The sequence below is a fragment of the Equus caballus genome, chromosome X, assembly GCF_041296265.1.
Source record: "Equus caballus isolate H_3958 breed thoroughbred chromosome X, TB-T2T, whole genome shotgun sequence".
Lineage (NCBI taxonomy): Eukaryota > Metazoa > Chordata > Mammalia > Perissodactyla > Equidae > Equus > Equus caballus.
The window spans coordinates 114,881,997-114,909,935 of NC_091715.1; the positions used below are offsets into that span (position 1 = coordinate 114,881,997).

Genomic DNA, 27,939 nt, shown 5'->3' on the forward strand with positions numbered 1-27,939 from the left:
GTGGTTAAGTTCGCGCGCTCTGCTTCGGCAGCCCAGGGATTCGCTGGTTTGGATCCTGGGCGCGGACATGACACCGCTCATCAAGCCATGCTGAGGCAGCATCCCACATGCCACAACTAGAAGGACCCACAACTAAAAATACACAACTATGTACCGGAGTGCTTTGGGGAGAAAAACGAAAAATAAAAATAAAAGCTTTAAGAAAATATTTTATGAAAGGCCTTTGAGAAGTTTCCATGCTTAAGGAATTTTTTTTTAAAAGCCTAGTATGCTTGTCATCAAGGCAACGTTTAAAAGTTCAATCACTCTTCCTAAAACCTTACCCTTCCTCCATTTCCTTTATTCTCCGCTGATGACCTAGTCTCTTCACTACGATGGTAAAGAGCATCCTGTATGAGCAATCAGGCTGACTTAAGTCCCCCTTAAAGCCAGGCCTGCGATAACCTGGGGATCACAAACTGAAGGCCTGCACAGGCCAAGCGGGCCACGTGTGACCGTGAGGGCAGGTTCAGGTGGATTGGAGAGTAAGCCCTACATCTAAAGGGAGCAGTAGCTGCTCAGCTCCAGCTGACCGAGACCATGAACAAATGCAGGCCCAGTGTAGCCAGAGCTTCTGCATTCTCAAGAGGAAGCAGAAAGGTGGATTTGCAAAATGTAAAACCTCCTGGTTTTTAATTGTTGACTCAAAATACTTAGAATGTTGGATAGGCCAAGTAAAACAAAATGTCAGTTTGTGCTCTTTAACAAAAGCAAAGCAACATAAAAAATTAACTGTCCTAGACTCGACCTCAGTATGCTGCACCTAGCGAAGCTCTTTTGGACTCTGGACATTAAGGCCATCATCACTTCCTACTATCCTTACCCTTAGCCCTGGCCCTAGTGACTTCCTTTGAGACAAATCCAGGGCCTGTTTGCAGTCCTGCCATGTCTTGACATCTATGGCACTTGGCCAATACTGTCCTTAGACCCCAGTAACTCCCGCCTCAGCAGGGCCAAGCTTGAATCCCTGTCTCCACGGCTACTACCTTATATCCAACCACCTTGCCATCTGCTGGATGGAAATAGTGGGTTTCTGCCCCATTTCCTAATTGGTCTCCCTGCATCTTGCTTGAGCATCCTGAAACCTCTTTCAATACTGTATATTCTCAAAGTTAGTTCGCTGTTTAAAACTTTTCACTAGCTTCCTGTTCTCTTCCAGCATGATGTCCAAAGCCCTTCATCACCCACCCTCTGCTTCTCTCTCCAGCCTCATCTCCCACCACTCCATCACTTAACCCCTATTCTTGAGTCAACCAAGCTATTGTGCTCTCTATAAATGCCACGCTCTCCAATGCCCCCAGGCCTTGGCACATACTGCTTCCTCTGGCTGGAGAATCCTACTTCCAGCCCTCTTCTCCAGGGAAACTCTGACTACTCCTTTGACCCTCAGCTCTGATGGCAGTCTTTCCTGAACCAGCCACACTGACAGCACCAACTATCCTGGGTGCTCCCCTGGTACCCTCTATGAAACTATCAGAGCACTTATCTCACCACTGTAATGGTCTGGCTCCTCTGCTAAACTCTAAGTTCCTAAAGGATTGGAATTTATTTTTTTAAAACTCTGTACCCTCACTTTCCAGCTTACTGCATTGCATGACACAGAGCCAATACTTAATAAATATTGGCTGAATGACTGTGAATGTCTTGTATCGATGAATGAGGGTCCTAATACAAAAAAAGCACTCTGCCCAGAGCAGCTCGACATGAGACAAAAACAGCGTGAGAGACACAGAAGAGGATCTGCAGGACTTAGACAAGGAGAAAAGGGCAGAAACCCAGAAGGGACCAGAAGAGCAAAAATTTCTAAACCACACTGAGCTAAATGTTTCGCCCAATTCCTTAGTGAAGAGGAAACTGGAAATTAACATTAGAATCCAACAATATAGGATCTGTAGTTTGAGATAGATAATTATGCTTCAGTTTAAATTAGACTAAATTCTATATAATGCTTGCCTACATCAAGCCATTTCAGCTAAGTCTTTTTGTTGTCTTCAAGTACTGTTAGCTGGACTGCATGGACCCCACCTGACAAATGCAGTTAAGATTTTGGTGGCCAGAGTAGGAAGGCCAGGGAAGGAGCAAATTTTCCAAAAGGGGCGTCAGCGAGGCTTCTTTCTGCTTGGGAGTGCTACCAGGAGCACACTCACAGCCGTTCTCGCATTTGCTCCTCGCAGCTGCCCTGAGCACTAAGCAGAGTAGGTATTATTATCCTCGTTTCAGAAATGAGGAAACAAAACCTGCAAGGCTAAATGACTACATTTCTTTTCCTCTTGCTTGAGGCCCCAAGCAAAACAGCAGCAGCTTTAGCAATATTCCTGCACCTGCTTTCACTCAGTCCCTCCCATGATAATCCTCCAATTTTAGAGCTAAAAGGCCTCAGAAATTATCTGGCTCAAGCCTCTGTGTTTCACAGAGAACTCATGTTCCCAGAGTTTCCATCAGCCTGAAGAAAGAAGAGCAAAGGGGACTGGCTCGAGACCAGCTCCTTAAATCCCTTGGTTTCCCAGGTGGGGGGCTGGGGGCATCATGTGCTCTTGCTGGCCGCTGAGGTTTTCCTCTGCTATTGCTGGTATCCATCTGCTCCACTTGTGGCCTTAGCTCAGCTCTGTTGCTGCAGTCCCTAGCCTCCATGTATTCAGATGACAGAAACCAACACTCAGAGCAGTGATGTGACTTGCCCTATGATTCCAAGGAAACGAGGGGCAGATCCGGGACTTGACATCAGTTTTTGGTCTGCCAGTGCAGAGTTCTAGCTACTATACCATGCTGTCTCCCAAAAGGGAACAGACGCTGGGGACACACAGAACAGTATCTTATCACATTAAGAGCTTTTGCTTCTGCTTTGAATATCAAATATTCAAATATGCCACTCTTTGTCAAAGCTGTAAAATGGAATCTCAACATCCTTAGAGCATGGATAAATTTTAAAATCAGAAGGACTGCATAAAAAGAAAATGAAAAATACAGCCAGACACCCAAAGTGGAAAATTAGAGGCAATGTGCTGCTCTGGAAACAGGGTGTTAGACAAACCACAAAATAATGTATCAGCAAAACCACTTCTCTTAATTCTAGCTCTGGAGACCATTTGCAACAGAAACAATACACACGTGGCTACTATAGAGAGCCTGGGTGAGCAGACAGCCCAGCTCACAGAAAGGGCAGGCCAGAAAGTCACAAGCTGCTAACTTGAAGGGAACTGAGGACTACAGCTCTAAGTAGGAAGTGACAGAGCCCTTAGTCAATCTGGAGAAATTAACTGTGCCCTCATTAATTTCTCTTTGTTATAGTCCAGTAAGTATTGTCAAGAGTTTTAAAGGAGATCATGACGCTGGCTCTGGGCCCTGCAATGCTGCAGAGACCAGGTGGCTGGGCATTGTCTCAGAAAGAGAAGGTAGTGCTGACAGCAAGTTCCAAAACACACCCAGAATATGTGTGTGTGTGTCTCACAGTACAAGTAGCCTGCAGGGCGACTGAATGGGTATCTTACAGCTATAATGCCTGCAGATGATTGTGTGTGTGTGTGTATGTGTACAGGTATATATATACATATGTATATATACACACAATACAATATATGATATACAATATGCGCATGTATATATATATACACAATACACTGTATGTGTGTACGTGTATGTACATATATATATTATATAATCATCTATAGGCATTTTATCTCTAAAATATTTATTAAATAGCCCTGCAGGGCCTAGTTCACAGTAGACACTAAATTAAGTTGACACAACATTAATAATAGCCAATACTTACTGAGCATTTTCATATATTATCTTCTTTAATCCTCCCAATAACTCTGTGAAGTGTGTGCTCTCACTGCACTCATTTACTACTGGCACAGAAAGGTGACGTGACCTGCCCAATGTAACATCGCTGCTAAGTAGCCAAGTTGGAGACCCACCTGCTGTCTCCAAAGCTGGAACTTTGAACCACTCTGCCAGAAGGCCTCTCCCTCGCTGGGTTTTATTTCTGGCTAAATACATACTTCACTACTTCTGAAAGGGACTGGACCACAAAGAGTTTTTTCTTTATTTTTTAATAGTAGAGCTTCCATTTATTGAGCATGTACTGTACACCCAGCACTCTTCTTAGTACCGCATTATTTCATCTAACACTTACAACAACCTAATGAGGTATGTACTATTACTATCCCAGAGTTACAATTGAGGATATTGAGGCCTGGAGTGATAGAGTAATTGTTCAGAGTTGCACAGAGAGAAAATGGTAGGCCTGCCTGAAAGAAATGTGTGAGATTGCATAAGGAGTCTCCTTCCTTATAGTCACACTTGGGACAATCGGCCAGTAGTGTGCTGATGAATGTGTAACAACTGGCTCCCCAGGGAAAAAAGAAAGGGCCCTCAGCGTCAGGCAGGCAAGATGGAGTGAGCACATTCCACTCTGTCTCTCCCACTTAATGCTGCTATAAAACCTGGACAGATTCATGGTGCAGCTATTTGAAGACGCTGAAAAGTAAACAATAGCAGGCAGATAGAGGAAGAAAACCAGAATCCAAAGTATCATCAAACTGATGGTGAGTTAACCACTTTGCGCCTGCAGTATCCCCCAGCCTAAACACAACACAGCCAGAACCCAAAAGCAAGCAGCAGCGAGAACACAGAAAGCTCAAGGAGAAACTTTCTAGTCCTGGCTCAAGGACTGGGAAAAGAAACTCCTAATGGGCAAAGAGGTTTTCTTTTATCTCTGTTCATTCTCTCATGGCCTAGACCCGAAGCAACCCAGAGGCAGTGGTAGCAGAGGAGCCTGCATGGGCCAGAACCTTCCTTTTTGATCAGTGAAGCTGTAACCCTAAGAGGGTGGAGCAAACCCCCATTGCACTTTTGTTGTTGTTAGGTTCTTCTGTCCTCCCAATGCTTGGTCCTGGAAGTGGGCACAGGCACAGGGTGCACAGCAGAGTAGGGGAACTAAAGCCCAGATTCCTGGCTGGAGGATCACAACAAGGAGCCCCGAGGAGCCATAAAGTATTGAGAAGATTGCACACAGGGAGCAGCTCAGGAATGTGACCCCATAAGGTTGTTCATAAATTCCTGGGCTCATCCCTGAGCTGTGCATGTGTGGATCTGATCCTAATCACCCTGAACCTAATGACCATGCCAAAAACTTTGAGAACTGAATCACAAGAGAGATCTCTGTCTAGGTCCTACACTGACCACTGGGTGGCACACAACTGGGACAGATCCAAATAGGAATGAAGAGAGCTGAAATTGGAACTACAGCTCACAGACGTGGGTTGGAAATTGCAGCCCAAACCTAACCAGGTTGATTGCCTGCTAAAATATTAACATCTTTCATAGGACTTAAAGAAGACCCAGAGTCTTATAACATAATAGTCAAAATGTCTGGGATGCAATCCAAAAAATACTCAGCATACAAAAACCCAGGAAAATCTCAATTCACATGAGAATAGACAATCAACAGAAGCCAGTGTCAAAATGACATAGATGTTGTAATTATCTGACAATAACTTTAAAACAGCTATTATAAAAATTCTCCTGCAAGCAATCATGAACATTCTTGAAACAACTGGAAAATGGAAAAGTCTCAAAAAAAAAAAAAAAGAAGATATAAAGAAGAACTAAATGTAAAATTCAGAATTGAAAAATACAATAACCAAAATTAAAACCCTCACTCTATGGAATCAATAGCAGCTTGGAGATGAGAGAGGGAAGAGCTAATGAACTTAAAGTTAGATCAATAGAAATTATCCAATCGAAACAAGAGAAAGAAAAAAGATTGAAAAAATAAATACCCCTGATATGTAGTGTTTGCCAATTTCCAGAGTGAAAACACATCCACAGTGGCCAATGTCAAGATACCAAGTGGACATCACTGAATGCAGAGTTGGGGAGATATGCACATAAATGGTTCTTATCCGCAAACATCTCTCACCCCCCAGGGCAAAACCAGCAGTGCTGGAGTCTGCTGAGCCTCAACTTTCCAACCACAACTCCATTTTAGGCACTCCCAACCACATCTGAGCTGTCCCTGGCATTCTCCTCAACCTGATTTCTAGTGGATAAGCATGTGCAGAGGGCATACAGTGAGACTGCAAGGGGTCAGTCCCTCCTGCTCTAGGGGAGGCTCCTATGTGGGAGACATTTCCCCACAAGGAAAATGAGAAAAATCTGTTAAGCTAAAACCAAAAGAGTGATTCTCAAACTAGCAGCCTGATGGCTGACACAAATAAAATGTGGAAAACATAACCTAGATGAGCAGGTCCAGGGTAAGAGTGTATGCTATATTGGAGTGGCAAGGCTGGGCTTAGAATTGATCCTTGCGTTTCATCTTGTCATTCTTGAGCTTTTCACCAAAAGCTGCTCGTGCACTCGGAATACAGCCTCATATTAGGATTATGCAGCATCCTTAAGAAAGGCTGGAAAGCAAGGTAGGCTGGAAGTGTCAAGGCCAGAGATCCTCTTTTGCATGAGTGTTGGTTATTTGGTAACAAGCAATTTCAGGGGAGGGACAGTTCGGAGATTCTTACACAGGGTTCCATTGAAGCCAGGATCCAACATCCAGATTTTCTGAAATGGCTGATGAGTATTAGATCCCCAAAGCCAGAAATATCACAGAGAGGCCCTCTCTAATTTAACCTTATCAATTATACACAACTCCCAAAGTTCCAGAGGGAACAAACGACTTTCTCAAGGTCACGCAACTAATGAGCTAGAACAAACAGGGGGGTCTCCTGACTCCCAGTCCCGTGCTTTCTTCCTGACATCACACTTCCTCTTACACTTCCTTCCCTGAACAAGATTTATCTGGCCAGTGGTGACAAGGATAAAAAAGTCTTTGTGTGGTTTAGAGGAGAATTAAAAAACAAAAACCTGAGTGGGCCAGTTGCAGCTGACTCTGTCAGCATCAAAGAAGAGTTCAAGCTAGCGGTGGTGTTGTATAAGCTAGAGAATGGAAACTCATTATGAATGGAGGAATTTGGATAGTCCACTTGAAGAACTTAGCAGGGACATGGCTTTGAGAAAAGCTCAGGGGGCAGCTGTAGTGTTATTACAGAGCTGTTGGGAAAGCTCAGTGCCCAAGGTGGTGAACATGGGTGCTCCCGGCCAACACTGCACCTCTGCAGCACACACTGCCAAGGATGGCCAATTGTTTGACAAGACAGCTGTGTGTGTGCCTGTTAATTACACTGTGGGGCACCAAAGTGCAGCGTCAGGCAGCTGCCTAGAATATCAAATGGCTCTTAGCGGAACAGGCCAGCTATAAGGGCTCTCTTCAAAGAGGTCTATACAGCAGCTGACTCCCCCTCCTCCAGCCCCCGGCAATGTAGACCCGTTAAAGTCCTATTATGAAGGCTGCAATGATATATTTTCAGAGTTAGGTTAGAATCCATAATGGAACCAGCGTTGCTGATCTTTCTAACACGCCTGGATGGGATGAATGTAAATGCTATCTTGTATTTCTGCCTCTCCTAATAGTAATTTCCCCTTGAAACCAACATACCCTTTGAATTAATATACTTAGCCCATCTGATCAGAATTAGTTGGAACTATTAAGGCTGCTTCCCAAATAATGACAGCTAACACATGGGGCTCCCAATGTGCCAGGCACATTATATACATTAATTCACTTACTCCTCACAGCAACCTCGAGCGGGTGCTATTATTATCGCTACTTTTGAGACTTCAAGGGTAAATAATTTGTTCAATATCACACAGTCAGTATACAGCAGAGCTGGTGTGCCAACCTAGGCAACATGGCATCTCCAGGCTTTTAACTACTACAAAATATCGCCTGAAACAAAGTTAATGTTCCAGGCCCATCATTCAATATTTACACAGCTTCTGAAATGCGCACATATTTGTTTTTCCGTTCTGCCTTTGTAGTCAACACAATAAGCATTTTCTGCAACTCTACGAAATAACAGGAGGAAATATTCACTTCTGAAGAAACTGATCAAAGAAGACTTAATGGAGTAGGAAGGTCTTGAGTTGGATCTTGAAAGATAGGTTCAACGTTGCCTATCAGAGATTAAGGGAGTCGGGGGGGTAGGGCAAATCAGGCAAAGGGACCAATGTGAGCAAACTGACACAGGTAGGAATGTTCATAGGAAATAAGTACAGAAGTGAGGCTGGGCTATTGGTTGAGTGTCTATCATAAAAAGATTTGGTTCCAACGTGAGGGATGGACTGACAGACTGGTGACGATGATGCACAGGAGGAGGAGGAAAAGGTTGCATGTACATTTGTCTGTCTGTTTCTGTGTGCATGTAAAATAAGGAGAAGCCAGAGAAGCTAATGCTCATTTATTCACGACTGGTTTTCCCTCCCTCTTCTTCCACCATGATTCTATCTGACCATCACATGAAGAACTCACTGCTAAACAAAGGCCTAATGCTACTGCATTCACAATTCTCTGCAAGTTAAAATTCAGGTGATTAAAATTTTGTTCCTGTGTTCACCTAAAGGCAGGGCTAAACTTCTTATAGAATTGTAATGACTAATTGAATGTTCTAGCTTATTGAATGCCCTCTGAAATGTAGCCACAGCAGTGTATTTTCCAAAATTTAAAGCTTACTTTCTTTTGATAACACTTTTTTAAAAACTGAGGTATAATTTATACACAGTAAAATTCACCTTTCATTATATTAGTTTTATGAATGTTGACAAACTGCCAACAAAATCAAGATATAGAACAGTTCCATCAACCTTCAAATTTCCCTCATCCTGCCTGCTTTGTGGTCACGCCTGCCCGCATCCTGCAGCTCCTGGCAACCATTGATCTGTTTTCTGTCTCTGTATTTTTGCCATTTCCAAAATCATACGGTACAGTTAGCCCTCTGTATCCATGGCTTCCACATGCATGGATTCAACCAGCCAAGAACAGAAAGGCCTACGATGGTTGCATCTGTACTGGACATGTATAGACATTTTGTTCTCATCATTATTCCCTAAACAATAGAGTAGAACAACTATTTACATAGCATTTACAGTGTATTAGGTATTATAAGTAATCTAGAGATGATTAAAACATGCGGGAGGATGTCTGTCAGTTATATGCAAATATTACACCATTTTATATAAGGGAAATGTTTAAAAACTGATAATACTAAGTGCAGACCAACAAAACTCTCAAACATTGCTGATGGAAATGCAAAATGGTACAGCCATTTTGGAAAACAGTTTAACAGTTTCTTATAAAGTTAAACATAGACCTACCATATGATCCAGCAACCCTACTCCTGATATTTACCCAAGTGCTTTTAATCAAATTTTTTAGCATGGAATTTCTTTCTTCCTGAGGCTAATGTCAAGATAGCAGCATAGTTCTGCAATGCAAAAGAAACTAGGATCAAAACAAAGAGACAACCCACCAATAGGGAGAAAATATTTGCAAATCATATATCTCACAAGGGGTTAATTTCCATAATATATAAGGAACTCACACAACTGAATAATAAAAAAGGAAACAGCCCAATGAAAAAGTGGGCAGAGGAGATGAACAGACATTTTTCCAAAGAAGAGATATAGATGGCCAATAAACACATGAAAAGATGTTCAACATCACTAATCATCAGGGAAATGCAAATCAAAACTATGCTGAGATACCAACATATGCCTGTTAAAATGGCTATAATCACTAAGACTACAAATAAAAAATGTTGGAGAGAGTGTGGAGAGAAGGGAACCCTCACACACTGCTGGTGGGAATGCAAATTGGTGGAACCACTATGGAAAACAGTATGGAGATTCCTCAAAAAACTAAAAATAGCTCTACCATATGACCCAGCTATCACACTACTGGGTATCTACCCAAACAATTTGAAATCAACAATCCAAAGTAACATATGCACCCCTATGTTTATTGCAGCACTATTCACAATAGCCAAGACATGGAAGCAACCCAAGTGACCACTGACAGATGACTGGATAAAGAAGATGTGGTGTATATATATACAATGGAATACTACTCGGCCAGAAAAAAGACAAATTCATCTCATTTGCAATAACATGGAAGGACCTAGAGGGAATTATGCCAAGCGAAATAAGCCAGTCTGAGAAAGACAAACACCAGATGATTTCACTCATATGTGAAATATAAAAAAGTACTGGGACAAAGAAAACAGTTCATTGGTTACCAGGGGAAGGGGGATGGGGGGACACTGGGGGTGAAGGAGAGCACATATATGATGATGGACAAGAAATAATGTACAACTGAAATCTCACATTCATGTAAAATATTATGAACTCAATAAAAAAAACACATATCAGGGAAGTAACCTAGTTGCCCATCAAAGGATGAATGGATAAAGAAGATGTGGTATATATATACAATGGAATACTACTCAGCTATAGAAAAAGATGAAATTTGGCCATTTGTGACAACATGGATGGATGGTATTATGCTAAGTGAAATAAATCAGACGGAGAAAGTCAAATACCGTATGATCCCATTCATAAATAGAAGACAAAAACAAAAACAAACACATAGAGACACAGATTGGATTGGTGGTTACCAGAGGGGAATGGGGGAGGGGGGAGAGCAAAAGGAGTGATTAGGAACAAGTTTGTGGTGTTGGATGGTAATTAGTCTTTGGGTGGTGAACATGATGTAATCTACACAGAAATCAAAATATAATGATGTACATTATAATAACATCACAATGTTATAAAATAAATAAATAAATAAATTTTAGAAACCAAAAAAACAACAAAAAAAAAGATGGCAGCAGAGGCAGACTCTGAACTCACCTCGTCGCATGGACACAATCAGTTTACAACTACTCTTGGAACCAGTACCCCTGAGAGAGAACTGAAAACTGGATAAAAAGATTCCCAGGAGGCCGGCCCTGTGGCCTAGTGGTTAAGTTTGCGCACTCTGCTTCGGCAGCCCAGGGTTTCGCCAGTTTGAGTCCTGGGAGCAGATGTGGCACTGCTCATCAAACCATGCTGAGGCCACATCCCATATACCAGAGCTGGAAGGACCCACAGCTAAAAATGCACAACTATATACCTGGGGACTTTGGGAGAAAAAGGAGAAATAAAAAAAGTTAAAAAGAGATTTAAAAAAAAAAGATTCCCTGCAACAAGGGACAGTCCAGTCTGAGGTGGAACAGGTAGAAATCCATTTCTGGAGAGAAAAAAGCTACCTTCGTGAGCTGCAGCACATCACGGCCGGCCAGGAGCAATCCTAAGTTACACAGCCTTCCCTGGAGGAGTGTGAGACCTAAGCAGGGGAGCATTACCACTATAAGTATCTTTTGGACTCAGCACGGCCAAGACAAGTGTCATAATATCTGGCTTTGCTGGCTACTAACAACAACAGGGAATACCCCCAGAAAAGCTAAGGGACATAAGAGAAAAGAAGCCAGCTCTTAAACAGCCCACACACAAATTCTCCCATTTTGGAAAGAAACCTAAAATCACCAGAAAGAAAAGTGCACAGTCCTTTGATGAAAAGAGACTCACCTAAAAGGCTCTGGGTGCATCTCAGTGAGAGACGAGACGTCTCCAGGGACTGGGACATTGGTGGCATCCATTGTAGTGACCTAGTACAGGTGTGCTGACACAGACACTGAGAAGACACCATTGGACTTTCTCCCTTGACCTGTTAGCCCAGTGTCTGCCCCTGCCACTACAGCACCGATTTAACCCAGCTAAGCCAGGGCAGAGAGACCATCTTAGAGACTGACCCCACCCAATAACAAGCCCTCAGGCAACTTGTGGGCCTGCATAAGCTGAGTGCCTGGATCCTTTGCAGCTGGGCAAGTGTGTCCACCTCTGAGGGGCAGGGTGTGCATAAGGAGCAGGTGGAGTGTGTAGGCCATTGGTGGACTGTGTGGGGCCTCTGCAGTGGGACAACTGGATCTGTTTCAAGGGGTTAGTGCATGCACACAGGGCAGGACTGTGTTGACAATATATGTGACCCTGTGGGCTGTGGGTATCGTCAGCTGCAGAAGACTTGTGCTTCTCAAACAGCCACACATGGGAATCAGCCTCACCTTACAAAGCCTGACACAATTGGGTGCTTCCATGCCTCGGGCTAGCCCCACTTAGCTGCAATCCTGAGAGAGCTGACAAAAGCCTTGCAGGTCAGGGGCCTACAGCAATTGTAAGCCTGTGAGGCTAACAACCAGGCACACTGGGGGCCTACTCACTTAACAGAAAAACTGCAACAGGAATGTGTGATTACATTTTGCAGCCAACTGTGGTAGAGCTCCCCAAATCCGATACAGTGACTGAATGCTCCATAGTAACCACACGCAGCTGAGCATTAAAACCAGCCAGCCAGGGGGACAGTCTAGCCTCCCTGGTCACCTGCACCAAAAGCAACCCTGCCACAACAGAAGGACACACAGAGCCCACACACAGGACACCCCTGGAACATTTGGAACTGGTGATGAGAGAGAAGCAAACTGTTGGGCCTCATAAGTCATCTCTGACATAAGGCCACCTCTCCAAGATCAGGAGACATGGCTGACCTACCTAATACATAGATATAAACACAGAGAAAGAGGCAAAATGAGGAAGCAAAGGAACGCATTCCAAGCAAAAGAACAGGACAAAATCAGAGAAAAATAGCCAAATGAAACAAAAATAAACAATCTATCTGACAAAGGGTTCAAACAAAAAGTCATAAGGAATGCTCACTGATCTGAGAAGAATGGATGAACTCAGGGAGAACTTCAACAAAGAACTGGAAAATATAAAAAAGAACCAATCAGAAATGAAGAATACAATACTGGAAACGAAAAATTCAATACAAGGACTCAATAGCAGAGTAAATGATACAGAAGAACAGACTAATGAGCAGGACAAAAGACTAGAAGAAATCACCCAAACTGAACAGATAAAAGAAAAAATAATTTAAAAGAACAAGAACAATCTAACTGACCTCTGGGACCACATTAAGTGCACTAACATTTGTATTATATTTGCCCCAGAAGGAGGAGAAACAAAGGGGCAGAGAATCTACCTGAAGAAAGAGTAGCTGAAAACTTTCCTAACCTAAGGAAGAAAACAGACATCCAGGTACAGGAAGCACAGAAAGGACCAAACAAGATAAACCCCTAAAGAGGCCCAATCAAGAAACATTATAATTAAAATAGCAAAAATTAAAGTTAAAAAGAGAATCCTAAAAGCTTCAAGGGAAAGGCAACAACTTACATACAAAGGAAACCCCATAAGGCTATCAGCAGACTTCTCAGAAGAAACCTTACAAGATAGAAGGGAGTGGCGTGATATACTTAAAGTGCTGAAAGGAGGGGTCAGCCCAGTGGCACAGTGGTTAAGTTCACATGTTCTGCTTCTCGGCAGCCCAGGTTTCGCTGGTTTGGATCCCGGGTGTGGACATGGCACCGCTTGGGAAAAGCCATACTGTGGTAGGCGTCCCACATAGAAAGTGGAGGAAGACGGGCATAGATGTTAGCTCAGGGCCAGTCTTCCTCAGCAAAAAGAGGATTGACAGTAGTTAGCTCAGGGCTAATCTTCCTCAATCAATCAATCAATCAATAAATAAATAAATAAATAAATAAATAAATAAAAGTGCTCAAAGGAAAAAACCCAGCCAAGAGTACTCTACCTGGCAAGGTTATCATTCAGAATGGAAGGAGAGATAAAGAGCTTCCCAGACAAGCAAAAATTAAAAGGACTTTATCACCAAGAAACCACTCTTACAAGAAATGCTAAAGGGACTTATTTAAGTGGGAAAGAGAAGACCACAAATAGGAATAAGAAAATTATAAAAAAAAAAGCAAAAAAATCACTGTTAAAGGCAAAAATACAATTGAGGTAGCAGATAACCACCTATAAAGATAATATCAAGGTCAAAAGAAAAGTACTAAAATTATCTATTTCCATGATAAGAGGGTAATGAATACACATACACAAAAAAAGATGTTAGATATGATATCAATAACATAAAATGTTGGGGGAGGGAAGTAAAAGAGTAGAGCTTTTAGAAAGAGCTCAAACTAAAGAGACCATCAAATTAATGTAAATTGTTAAATACATAGGTTATAATATATGAACCTCATTGTAATCACAAACCAAAGACTTATAATAAATACACAAAAAATTAAGAGAAAGGAACCCAAACACAATAGTAAAGAAAGCTACCAAACCACAAGGGAAGACCAAGAGAAGAAGAAAGGAACAGAAAAGAATTACCAGAACACTCAGAAAAAAAGTAGCAAAATGGCAATAAGTACATACTTAATGAGTAGCTACTTTAAATGTCAGTGGACTAAATGCTCCAATCAAAAGGCACAAGGTGTCTGATTAGATAAAAGAAAATAAGACCCAGACAGAGAAAGACAAACACTGTATGATTCCACTCATATGTGGAAGATAAAGACGTGAACAAAGAGAACTATTTAGTGGTCACCAGGGGGAAAGGGTTGGAGGGTGGGCACAAAGGGTAAAGGAGCACACCTATATGGTGACTGACAAATAATAATGTACAACTGACATTTCACAATGATGTGAACTATCATAACCTCAATAAAAAACAAATTGAAAAAAAATAAGACCTGGGGCTGGCCCAGTGGCACAGTGGTTAAGTTCACACATCCCGCTGCGGTGGCCCGAGGATTGCTGGTTCGGATCCCAGGTGCAGACATGACACTGGAAAAAGAACAAACAAACCCCCCCAAAAAATAGAAGGGAGGAAATAATAAAAATCAGAGGAGAAATAAATGAAATAGAGACTAAAAAAAAATAATAGAAAAAAAATCAATGAAACCAAGAGCTGGTTCTTTAAAAAGATAAAAAAAAATTGACAAACCTTTAGCTAGATTAACCAAGAAAAAAAGAGAGAAGGCTCAAATAAATAAAATCAGAAATGAAAGAGAAGAAATTACAATGGACACCTCAGAAATAAAAAAGATAATAAGAGAATACTATGAAAAGCTATATGCCAACAAATTGGATAATTTAGAAGAAATGGATAATTTCTCAGAATGATACAACATTCCAACACTGAATCAAGAAGAAATAGAAGATTTGAATAGCCCAATCACCAGTAAGGAGATCAAAACACTAATCATAAACCTCCCAAAAAATAAAAGTCCAAGACCAGATGTCTTCCCTGGTGAATTCTATCAAACATTCAAAGAAGACTTAATACCTACCCTTCTCAAACTCTTCCAAAAATTGAAGAGGAGGGGAAGCTTCCTAACTCATTCTATGGAGCCAACATTACCCTGATAACAAAACCAGACAGGGACAACACAAAGAAAATTACAGGTCAATATCACTGATGAACACCGATGCAAAAATCCTCAACAAAGTACTAGCAAATCGAATACAACAATATATTAAAAAGATCATACACCATGATCAAGTGGGATTTATTCCAGGGAAGCAGGGATGGTTCAACATCTGCAAGTCAACCAACATGATACACCACATTAACAAAATGAAGAATAAAAATCACATGATCATCTCAATCGATGCAGAGAAAGCATTTCACAAGATACAACATCCATTTATGATAAAAACGCTGAATAAACTGGGTATAGAAGTAATGGACCTCAACATAATAAAGGCCATATATGACAAACCCACAGCTAATATCATTCTCAGTGGAGAAATACTGAAAGCTATCCCTCTAGGAACAGAAACCAGACAAGGATGCCCACTTTCAAGACTCGTATTTAACATCATATTGGAAGTCCTAGCTAGAGCGATCAGGTAGAAAAAGAAATAAAAGGGATCCAAATTGGTAAGGAAGAGGTGAAACTGTCACTATTTGCAGATGACATGATTTTATATAGAGAAAACCTTAAAGATTCCACCAAAAAGCTTTTAGAAATGAGTCAAGCAAAGTTGGAGGATACAAAATCAACATACAACAATCACTTATGTTTCTATACCTAACAAAAAGTAGCAGAAAGAGAAATTCAGAATACAATCTCATTTACAATTGCAACAAGAACAATAAAATATCTAGGAATAAACTTAGCCAAATAGGTGAAAGATCTGTACACTGAAAACTGTAAAACATTGTTGAAAGAAATTGAAAAGACACAAAGAAATGGAAAGATATTCTGTTTTCTTGGATTGAAAGAATGAAGATAGTTAAATGTCCATACTTCCTAAAGCAATCTACAGATTCAACACAATCTCTATCAAAGTTCCAACAACATTTTTCACAGAAATAGAACAAAGAACCCTAAAATTTATATGGAACAACAAAAGACCCCGAATAGCCAAAGGAATCCTGAGAAAAAAGAACAAAGCTGGAGGTATCATACTCTCTAATTTCAAAATATACTACAAAGCTATAGTAACCAAAACTGCATGGTACTGGCACAAAATCAGACACATAGATAAAGGGAACAGAATCGAGAGCCTGGAAATAAACCCACACATCGATGAACAGCTAGTTTTCAACAAGGGAGCCAAGAACATACAATGGTGAAAGGCGTCTCTTCAATAAACGGTGTTGGGAAAACTGGACAGCCACATGCAAAAGAAGGAAAGGAGACCGTTATCTTACACCACACATAAAAATCAACTCAAAATGGATTAAAGACTTGAATGTAAGACCTGAAACCATGAAACTTCTAGAAGAAAACATAGACAGCAAGCTTTTTGACATCAGTCTTAACAGCATATTTTCAGGTACCATGTCTGACCTGGCAAGGGAAACAACAGAAAAACTAAACAAATGGGACCACATCAAACTAAAAAGCTTCTGCAGAACAAAGGAAACCATTAACAAAAGAAAAAGACAACCTACCAATTGGGAGAAGATATTTGCAAATCATACATCAGATAAGGTGTTAATATCCAAAATACACAAAGAACTCATAAATCTCAACAACAAAAATACTAACAACCCAATATAAAAATGGGCAAAACATTGGGGCCAGCCCGGTAGCCGAGTGGTTAGGTTCTCGCGTTCTGCTTCAGCAGCCCAGGGTTTCACCGGTTCGAATCCTGGGCGCGGACATGGCACTGCTCATCAAGCCATGATGAGGTGGCGTCCCACATGCCACAACTGGAAGGATCCACAACTAAAAATACACAACTGTGTAACGGGGCGCTTTGGGGAAAAAAAGGAAAAATAAAATCTTAAAAAATTAAAATTAAAAAAAAATGGGCAAAAGATTTGAACAGACATTTCTCCAAAGAAGATATACAGATGGCTAACAGGTACATGAAAAGATGTTCAACATCATTAACTATCAGGGAAATGCAAATCAAAACTACAATGAGATATCCCCTTACTCCCATCAGAATGGCTATAATTAACAAGACAGAAAACAACAAGTGTTGGAGAGGATATGGAGAAAAGAGAACTCTCATACACTGTTGGTGGCAGTGCAAACTGCTGCAGCCACTATGGAAAACAGTATGGAGATTCCTCAAAAACTTAAGAATAGAAGTGCCATATGATCCAGCTATTCCACTGCTGGGTATTTATCCAAAGATCGTGAAAACACAAATGCATAAAGATACATGCACCCCTATGTTAATTGCAGCATTATTCACAATAGCCAAGACTTGGAAGCAACCTAGGTGCCTATCAAGAAATGAATGGATAAAGATGTGGTATATATACACAATGGAGTACTACTCAGCCATAAGAAATAATGAAATCCGGGCATTTGTGACAACATGGATGGATCTCGAGGGTACTATGCTAAGTGAAATAAATCAGAGGGAGAAAGTCAAATATCGTATGATTTCACTCATAAGCAAAAGATAAAAACAACAGCAAACACACACATAGATACACAGATTGAATTGGAGGTTACAAGAAGGGAAGGGGGGAGGGAGGAGGGCGAAAGGGGTGATTAGGCATATGTATGTGGTGATGGATTGTATGTAATTAGTCTTTGGGTGGTGAACAGGATGTAATCTACACAGAAATCTAAATATAATAATGTACACCTGAAATTTATATGTTATAAACCCATGTTACTGCCATAAAAAATAAATTAATTAAATTTAAAAATTCTTTGAAATAGGAATTTTTTTTCTTCCCTTCTTAATCAGAGTAGAAGGAATATAATCTAATTATTTTTTGATGACTTGAGTTTAGCCTTATAAGCACTATTGGATTATACTGCGATCCTGCTTCCACGTCTACCTTCCAAAAAAAGCTAAGTGTCTATTTTATACTACTTTATGGGCTAAGTGCTGGGAATACATATGGAGAGGCAAGAAAGTTCCTATTCTCAAAGGTGGAGATGTGCTTAAAGCTATTGTGGCCCATGTGGCTGTTTCTCCCTTCACTCAATGGCCTCAGATTGATGAGCTTTTCTCATTTTTTGTATCTATCTTTTAAAATTTTACTCCTCCCTTGCATTTAAACCTTTGCCTGTTCTTTTTGCTGGTTCTCAGTGGACCTGCTGCTAATAGCCTCTCATCTAATTTGCTGTGGGCCAGCAAGCCAGATAACGAAGTCTATTAGAATTGTGTACAAATTAAGGTTACTGATTAAAGTTAAGATCTGACTGCCTCTTCTGATGCTTCTCCCACAGGGTAAAGTCCATGGTCTCTGTGATACTTCTTTTGAACTCTCAAAGGTCTTCTTTGTATCCTTCAACCTTCTGGTCATCTTCCAGAGAGGCCAGTTAAGATTGCTCGAAGTTTAAACAACAGATTCAGCAATTCTAGATCTATCTAGTCTAATCTGTTGAAATGTTTGCTCCATATCCATGCTAGACAAAAGGACGAGTGAGCCTTATCAACAGGGGAGCTAGGTTTGCATAAACTTAACGTAGTTAGCAACAGAAAAATAGAGAACAAGCCATAGCCTGAAGAGCAAAAGCAAGAGCTGTTAGAATGAGAAAATGAGGAAAGATAAAATATATGCCAAGTTCTACCTCCTACACTCAGAAGCCTCTTTTTCTCACTGGGACTACCATATTGCAAAGAAAGTACAAATTAAAAAAGAAGTGCGCATATCCCATCTTCCACCTATCTTGAACTGAAAGTCATTCAGCACAAGGATCAGCATCTCACTATAATATGCAGTCGTCCTCTTAGATTTTAATGGCTTTGTGACCTCTCAGAGGAGCTGAATTACAATCAAAATTTAGCAGTAGAGACAGTTATTCTAACAGCTGCTTTTTTCCCTCTCTTTTCTTGTTAGAGAAAAGTAAGTCTTCAGAAAATAAAGTTAAAATAAGGAAACCATTTACCTTTTCAAACAACCTCTGCTCTACCAAACACACTGAGAACCTCTGTTGTCTTAAAAAAAAAAAAATCAGCAGGCTTTGGGCAAGGTCTGCTAGAAAAAGGAATCTCAGACTCATCTTTGCTTTGAGCCAAATACATTGTCTCGAATACATCAGCAATTTCCATTCCAAAGAAGGGTTCAGTCACTTGCTAAATAGAATAATTTTCCACAGCACAGGAAATGAGGAGACTGGATATTCTATCAGATGGGCAACTGAACAAACAGGGCTCCAGGTGGCTAATGTCACATGGATGAAGGCACCCAGGGGAATAAGGAAGCTTCTGGGTTTCCATGGCCTTCTCTTCATCAACATCCAACACAACGTAATTGCATTTCCACCATGATAGCAGCACTTTTCCAACCAGCTCCCAGATAATAATCTGTTGTAATATAATGCAATTTCTTTAGAAGGACATAATTTATTGGGATGCTGAGCTATTTATTTTCTTCCTTTCCTTTAATTATCTCTCCTTAAACTTAGTCTTTAAAAAAATTGTTCTTTCTTGGACAGTTCCAGGCAAAGGTGTGTAAGATTGAAAGAAATGGACCCCTTGTCATTTCATGGACATTTCTATGAAAGACTTTAAAAGGTTGAAAAAATTATTTTGTCAGTTTTACTTTAATAAAAATTGACTATGCCATTTTCCCTTCTGAGAAACATCATTTCCAAGCTCTGTTTCTGACATAATTGCATGCTTTAAAACAAGAATCTCTAAATGATTTTGTGTCAGTGAAGTGACTTACAGCATTCACCACTCATAAAAAATGGTTTATTTCTGTCATCTGCATTTAGGTAACTCTCTACATAACATCGTTTACTCAATTAAATAACACGATATTTTGTACTTGGAGGAACAACCATATTCTTTTCTGGGTTGAGCACTGCACTGGGCAGGTCATGCCTTCTTGAAAACTCTTAAATCATTTCAAGGAAATACTGTCAGTTCTTTTAGATATGGTTATGTTTTGGTATCATAGTTATGTTTTTGTAAAGAATCCTTATATTTTAGAGACATACTGAAATATTTATGTATGAAATGATAGAAAGTCTGGGATTTCCTTCAAATAATATGGTGGAAATGGGGCATGTAGACGAAGCAGGGTGGTGGCCACATGGGGAGTTGCCACATTGCTCTGTTTACTTTTGTATGTGTCTAACATTTTCCACAGTAAAAAGTGAAAAACCTTTCATCACTCTAACGCCTAGAGAAGCAGCAACTCCTCAGCCTGCATTTCACAACCTTCATTAAGGTTTGCATTTGCAAAGTTAATTTTTACACCTAATCTCTCCCTATTCCCACTCATGCAACCGGTGCACCAACCAAACTGGACTACTGACAATTTGCTGAACATACCTGGTACATCCGCACTTGTGAATTCTAGCACATGTTATCCCCTTTGCCAGAAAGGTCTTGCCCTTTCCACCTCTATCTCCATCTGTCAAATTCCATCCAGATCCATATCAAATACTACTTGTTCCCTGAAGACTTTATTACTCACCCATCAGAAATCAAATCTCTTCCCACCATATCCCCTTTGCATTGTCTGCTTAAGTAATTATTAAATGATTACCCCATTAAATGATATATAAACTTAATAGTAAATTGTCCACAGAAAACAATGACTTGATGTTGTTCAATGTCAAAATGGTATTATATCAAAATATTACTGAATACTTACCTGACATACAGTACTGTGATTTATTCATGGAGCATGATATAAAGAATAGAATTTGGTCTCAAATTAAGTATGTTTGCACTTAACTTTTAGTCAAGAATTTGAATGATAGAAGGGAAAGCATGATATTATTAATGAGCATTTACTAGATGTCCATAAAAAATGAGACTTTCCAAAGACGAATCATAACCATTTGTAGAGAAACAGTGTCTATCACTCAAGAGCTTTCAGACTAAGCCTCAAAATAGATGCAGATGGGGCAGACTCAGATAGACAACAAAAGCACTCATATTCCAAGGGTAAGCACACTTGACAGGGGAAATTTTCTCATGATATAATATTAAGTTTTAAAAAGAGCAGGATACTGAACTGCATACATAATATGATCCTGATTTTGTAAGAAAAAAGAGCCATGTTTCTATATATACATGGGGAAAAAGAAAATACAATTCGTTAACACTAGTTAGCGCTAGGTAATGGAATGATAGGTGATTTTTTTTGCTTTTCTGCATCTCTAAATTTTTTATAATAAGCAGCTATTTATTACATAATCAGGGTGGAAATGGTGGTTAAAAAGTGTATTTGGAATATTAAATCACTATGTCATTCCTTATGCCAAATGGATTAAATATTTAAATCTGAAATGATAGAACCATAAAAATACTAGAAGAAAATATGGTGGAAATTTTTAATAATTCCAGGGAGGAAGAGACCTAAGATGCCATACAACCCAGAAGCCACAAAAGCAAGGATTGATTAACTTGACTATATAATGTAACAATACTGCATCACAAAAAACCATTATCAGGAAATCAAAACACAAACTGGAAAAAATAGCAACACACACCAAAGATGAAGGACTATTTTCCTCAATATATAAAGTGCTCCTACAAATCAATGAGATTAATCAAACCCAATTAAAAATTGGGCAATGGATTAGTATAAATAATTACTAAAAAAGGTAATAGAAATTTCTTTTAAACATATGAAATATGTTCAATCTCACTCACAAGGGAAATGCAAACTAAATCTAGAATATATAGATCTATAATGTATCTCAGATAAAGAAAGATAAAGAAAGATCAAAATTTTGATAACACATTCTACTGCAATAGCGTGATGAAATAGGCACTGCCATACATTGCTGATGGGATTAATAATTCTTTTGATCTCAGTGGAGACAATTTGGCAATTTCTGTCAAAACTAAAAATGCACCTACCCTTTGACCCAGCAATTCCCTTTCTGGGGACTTATGCTACAGATAGACTCCCACATGTGCAAAAAGACTTTATAAAGATATGTATTAGAACAATGTTTGTAATAGTAGAAGATTAGAAACCATCTAGATGCCCATCAGCAAATTATGGTTCATCCAAACAATGAATCAGGCATTTCTACATGTACTGATATGACCTACCTCCAAAATCATGCTAAATGAAAAAAGTTGGGTGTAGAAAAGTATATAAAGTAGGTTATTGTTTATATTGTATAAATGCTTAGAATATCTTTAGAGAATAAACAAGAAATTGATAACAGTTATTGCTTCTGGGAAAGGGAATTGAATGGCTGGGGTTAGGATAGAAGGAGAACTTTTCAGTTTTTGAGGTTCTTTTAAAAAACATTTATTTCTTTTTACTGCTTGGGTTTTGCACCATGTGAATGCATTACTTATTCAAAAATCAATTACTTAAAAATGAACAAAAGTTAAAGAACACTAAAAAAGGTAGATATAGGGGAGGATAATAGCTGCAAATATCCATGTTTCGACAAGCTCTAGATGAATGTATGGAAGCTTAAGCCTGAGGATGAGGGACAGGGTCACTGATTCCTTAGAATACAGGAGGAGAATGTTAAGCTACCACAGATGATTTAAGAAAGTTAAACAAACGTGATCTAAGAGCATGCATAAGTTAGGAGGGAAGAAAATCCAGAAATCTCTACAGATATAAGGTAAGAAATATTCAGCAATGCTCACGAATAGAAAAAATAAACTCAGAAAGTTTAATACACCATAAAAAGGACTAAAAGTATGTTATCTGAAAAAACTGCATGATACTAATGACACCAAGGTGTAGTAAGAGAGATTAAAGAAGTGAGCTTTCCACTGTATTTGGTATAGACATAACCTGGCTAGGAGCTCTGATCCAATTTATTGATCCAGGCTGTTTAGACAACCAATGGGTAGTTCTTTGGTGACTTTTGGTCAGGTATGCCATGCAAGAATCTGTGACTTCACTTTTTTTTCCCCTGGGAATCAATCCACTACGCACACTCACACAAATACACACACACACCCCACAGGTGAGGAGGAAGTATTTTACTTTCTTTGTTGTTTTTGCTTCTGCTCTCTTGACCCCAATGCCATGCTGATGAGTCATCTAACAACATCACTGCCTTTAACCTTTTTATTTATGATCCTTACTAGAGGCTAACCTTTCTTTGCTTCTCTACCAAACTCACTCAGTGTGATCCAGGAGCAAACCAAAAGAAGTGGAACTTAAAAGGAAAACTGTAGTTAATCAGAACCAAGCTAGTCAGTTTGAGAACAGAGACCAGACAGAATCTAGGGCAAATTGCTTAAATCTTCTAAATAACCAAATTAAATATTACTGAAGACACAATGGTTTCTTTCCCATGAACACTAAGGCAGCCAGAAATAGGTATAAAGAGCCACAAAAATGATCTAACTTACACAAAACCAGCAAATAAAATTCCCTTGTGCTAGGCTTCTGAGAAACGTTCCGGGTGAAGTGTTGTTTGAAAGTGCAAAAAGTACAGGTTAAGCCTCAGGCCACTGGTTAATGCCCGGAATACTCTCTGTGAGTCACCATAAACTGTTTAAAAGAGCTGGCAATATTTCATTTGGCCTCCTGAGAACACAGACTATCAGTATATGTTGTACCTATTCCGGAAAAATGATTTAGAATATTTATTGTATCCTGTCTGCATTTTACATGTCTATTACTGTAGAGTTTTCGCACTTGTTTGCTTTTCAGTTTCATCAGGAATGCTTCCTGAGTAGAAGGTTGAAGCAATCGGAAGGAGCCTTGACAATGTCTCTCCTGACATCTAGTGGATGGATACCGGATACCACAGTAACTATAATAATTTCAAAGGATCAGTTTTGAGTAAAGTGAATCACTCTCCCTCTCTCTTATGTTTTCTAGACATGATCCAAGGGACTGGCCTGGGAGCGTACTGGTTAATTCCGTGTGCTCCCCTTCAGCGGCCCAGGGTTCACCAGTTTGGATCCCAGGTGCAGACCTATGTGCCACTTATCAAGCTATGCTGTGGGAGGTGTCCCACATATAAAGTAGAGGAAGATGAGCACAGATGTTAGCTCAGGGCCAATCTTCCTCCGCAAGAAGAGGAGGATTGGTGGGGGATGTCAGCTCAAGGCTAATCTTCCTCACAAAAAATCAAAAATAAATAAATAAAGATGATCCAAAATCTTCTAATAATATTTCAAGGTGAAAAGCAAAACTAAGTATCTCCTACTGATGGGTATGAATTACACATCTATGGTAATTAGTTTTGTACCTACCAAACAGCCATGTTTCTCTGTTTTTCCTTACGATGGCTCAGTAATTCCATAAGCTCTCATTTTGTAGGCATCCAAGACAGCAAGGCCTGGTAATCCAAAGCATGAGCTCTGTATTCATTTTCTGTGGTTGCTGTAACAAATCATCACAAACTTAGTGGCTTAAAACAATGTACATTAATTATCTTACAGTTCTGGAGGTCAGAGGTCCTAAAATCGAGGTGCCAGCAGGGGCTGAATTCCTTGTGTAGGATCAAGGGGATAATCCATTTTCTTACCCTTTCCAGCTTCTGGAGGTTGCCCACATTCCTTGGCTCATGACTCCATTGCTCCATCTTCGTGTTTCAGGATACATATCTCAGTCAGTGACCCAATCTTCAATGACATGGCAGCATTTGCTTGCCTTGGAGCAATGTCCAGCTTGCAGTGACCGATTAAATTATAAAGACATTCTTGAGGGGGCAGACTCTGCAAGAGAACGTGATCTTTACCCCTAAAAGCTATGGGTTTTACTTAGTAGTTTTTGAGGTGTATAGGGCATTATACTTGGGTTTGGGAAATTTGACTACTATTTCTAGATCTTCTACTTAACAGGACACTTAGATGGAATATGCAATGGCCTAACTAAGATGACAAAGATACCCAGAAAATTGCCACCTACCTCCCAATCTCTCCTCTAATTACTTCTTGGTGCCTGAATTTGAAGGGGGAAAAAAAAGGCAGGGGACGGGAAGCCATTTATTCAACAAATGGAGGTAAGACTTAATATGAAAATAATCCTGGAAAAAAGATGACATTGATACTTTAATGCAAATAAGAGATGAAGGATCTATTCAAGATCCTTTCCTGCAAACATACTTTGATAAGCCAGTGCCTTAGGGGCTGGAGGCATGAAGTTCTGGAAAGTGAGAGGCCAGGGGCACCCACAACCTAGTCTACTTCACGAAGGTGCAGAAGTCTGGCCCAGTGTGAGGAAATGGGGGTTCTTAAGATCTTCAGAAATATTATGACAGATACAAAAACCTCATTGCTCCTAAGACAGTGACTCTGGGGACAAATATCACGTGAGGAAACATTTACTTGCCTCTCAAGGAAGTCCCTTTCACAAGACTATAGCCATCTAAATCTCCACTTCTGTACCTTTCCAGTGAAGCAGTACTGGAGATAAAAAGAAAATGCTGTTCCCTTCACCCAAAGGAGAAAGAAATGTGGACTGGGCTCATTCAAGAGCACCAGAGCCGTCACATAGAGAGAGGCAGAGTTTGTGGCAAAGTTGGTGAATGATAATCAGGAAGACCAAGTTAGTGGTCCCATTGTAAGAAAAAGTTGACTGCAGGCCAGGAGGCTTTCACTGAATAGAGCTTTTGGCCAAGTTTAGTCAAAACAAAAGCTGTTACCCCTTCTGAAGTAAAGTTAACATGGAGGTGGAGAGAAGAGGCATTTCAGTCTTTCCATGCCATCTGGTAAATAAGTGTGGCAATGGCCTGAAAAACAATATTCCTTCCCCAAAGTCTAATGCCTACCAAGGCACAAGGATCACAGCTTCCAAAGCATCAAGAGATCTTTAACCAGCCCAAGGTGGCTCCATTCCGTACACAGTCTAAAAGATTTTGAGACCTATCGGGCCTGGAGGTCTGGGACAATTTAATGGGAGAAATGGTGGTTTCAGGGTACCCTACTCTTTTATATACCAATAGTCAGGCCCATTAGTGTGAGAAACCAATCAACACTGAATAGGCAGTATGGATTCAGTCTGCACCATTACTCATCGTGACACTCATTATTCAACAAACTCTTATTAATGACTTTACAAGTCCAGGGAAAGAGCCAGGCCTGTAGGTGATAAAGGTGAACAAACCACCATCAAGGAGGGAAAGACAGACATCCACAGATACAGTAAAATGTGGTAAGCACCAGAAAAGCAATATGAACAATGTGCTACACAATGTCAGACAAAGCAGAGACTATTTCTGCCTTGGCAAGGGGAGGAGGAGAGACACAGGAAAACAACTCAGGAGGAGGTTACTTGGGAGCTGGAACATTGAAAGGTGGGAATACTTACTCTATGTGAAGAGGGTTTATTTATTCTCTTTTGTTATTTTACTTGCTTACTTCAGTGAATGTAGTTCTGATCCAGCCCCAATAACTGGATCCCTCTGCTACACACACCGCTTAGAGCCTTCAGCTCTCCTCCCCTTAGTCTCTTCCCACCTGCTCACTATTACTGCCAGCTTCCCTGGCTCTCAGCCCCCTCACATCTCTCCTATCTTTTTCTTGATGCTTAAGATCACCTGTTCCAACAGTAACTCTTTGGCACATTAACATGATACATGAAGCAAGCGGCTTATGTGAACACTCAACACTCCCCTCTGACAAGATCTCAGTCTGCTTGCATCAGGCATTATTTTCTACAACTGAAGATGAGTTGTTAATCAAAGAGTCCAAGATTAAAGATGCAACAACCTGCCACCCCCAAAAAAGAAGAAAAGAAAAGAGGAAAAGTCATCACTCCATTCTAGACTTAGAAGCCTGTAAAAATTGAGTAAGGATAAAAATATCCTTCTGTAGTTTGGGATGCCCAGGTCAAGAGTAGCAGTCCAGCCAAGTGTCAAATCCATATGAGAAATGTTTAAGTAAACATCACTTCACCCTAGAAAAGGTCTGGTTTGTTTATTTATCTATTTACTTATTTATTTTAAATTTATTTACTATTTATAGTCTACTTGCTTCTGAAAGAATTTCATACGATATATAGTAAGAGAAAATAATGCAAGGATACATGCACCAAAGATGGTGAAAATAAAGATATAAATAACATATGTTAAAAGTCTAATAGAGGGGCCGGCCCAGTGGCACAGCGGTTAAGTGCGCATGTTCTGCTTTGGCGGCCCGGGGTTTGCCGATTTGGATCCCGGGTGCAGACACGGCACCGCTTAGCAAGCCATGCTGTGGCAGGCGTCCCACATATAAAAAGTAGAGGAAGATGGGCACGGATGTTAGCTCAGGGCCGGTCTTCCTCAGCAAAAAGAGGAGGATTGGCAGCAGATGTTAGCTCAGGGCTAATCTTCCTCAAAAAAAAAAAAAAAACTTTAATAGAGATAGGAAAAGAGAATTTATCAGGAACCAGGGATGAGCATCCTGAGAACCAAAACCAGCCAAGCCAAGCCAATAAATAATAATCTACAGTGCTTGCTGCCTCAACAACTCCATTTCCTCCATGGAAACAAACTTTGTCCTGGTACTAAATTCTAGATGGCATTTTTCTTAGAGTTCTTAGTTAAAAGACAATAAGTATTGCAATTATTTTCAACATATCATTCTCTGAACGATGCATAATTACTTTATGTGACCACTTCTCTATACCTCTTAACAAAAGTCACAGGTATTGTGTCCAACTGTATTCAGAGACGCTGAGGGAGTGTATGGTTAACATTTTGGTGACTATGTCTCAAATATCTTCAACTATTCTTTGACATAAGCTAACTGGAAGCCATTTCA

At 40.1% G+C, this 27,939-nt stretch overlaps 1 protein-coding gene across 2 annotated transcripts in view; it reads right to left on the reverse strand.

Annotated features, from left to right (window-relative positions):
- KLHL13 (kelch like family member 13) overlaps positions 1-27,939 on the reverse strand; it is a 398,306-nt gene that overhangs the window by 276,468 nt on the left and 93,899 nt on the right. The window contains exons 3-4 of one of the 2 annotated variants that reach the window (XM_070258114.1): positions 24,720-24,909; positions 24,445-24,574 (exon numbers count right to left, since the gene is read on the reverse strand). The gene's annotated coding sequence lies outside the window, so the exon portion shown is untranslated. Of the gene's footprint in view, positions 1-23,592; positions 23,660-24,444; positions 24,575-24,719; positions 24,910-27,939 lie in introns of those variants that run through there. The other variant, XM_070258107.1, reaches the window with a different exon arrangement.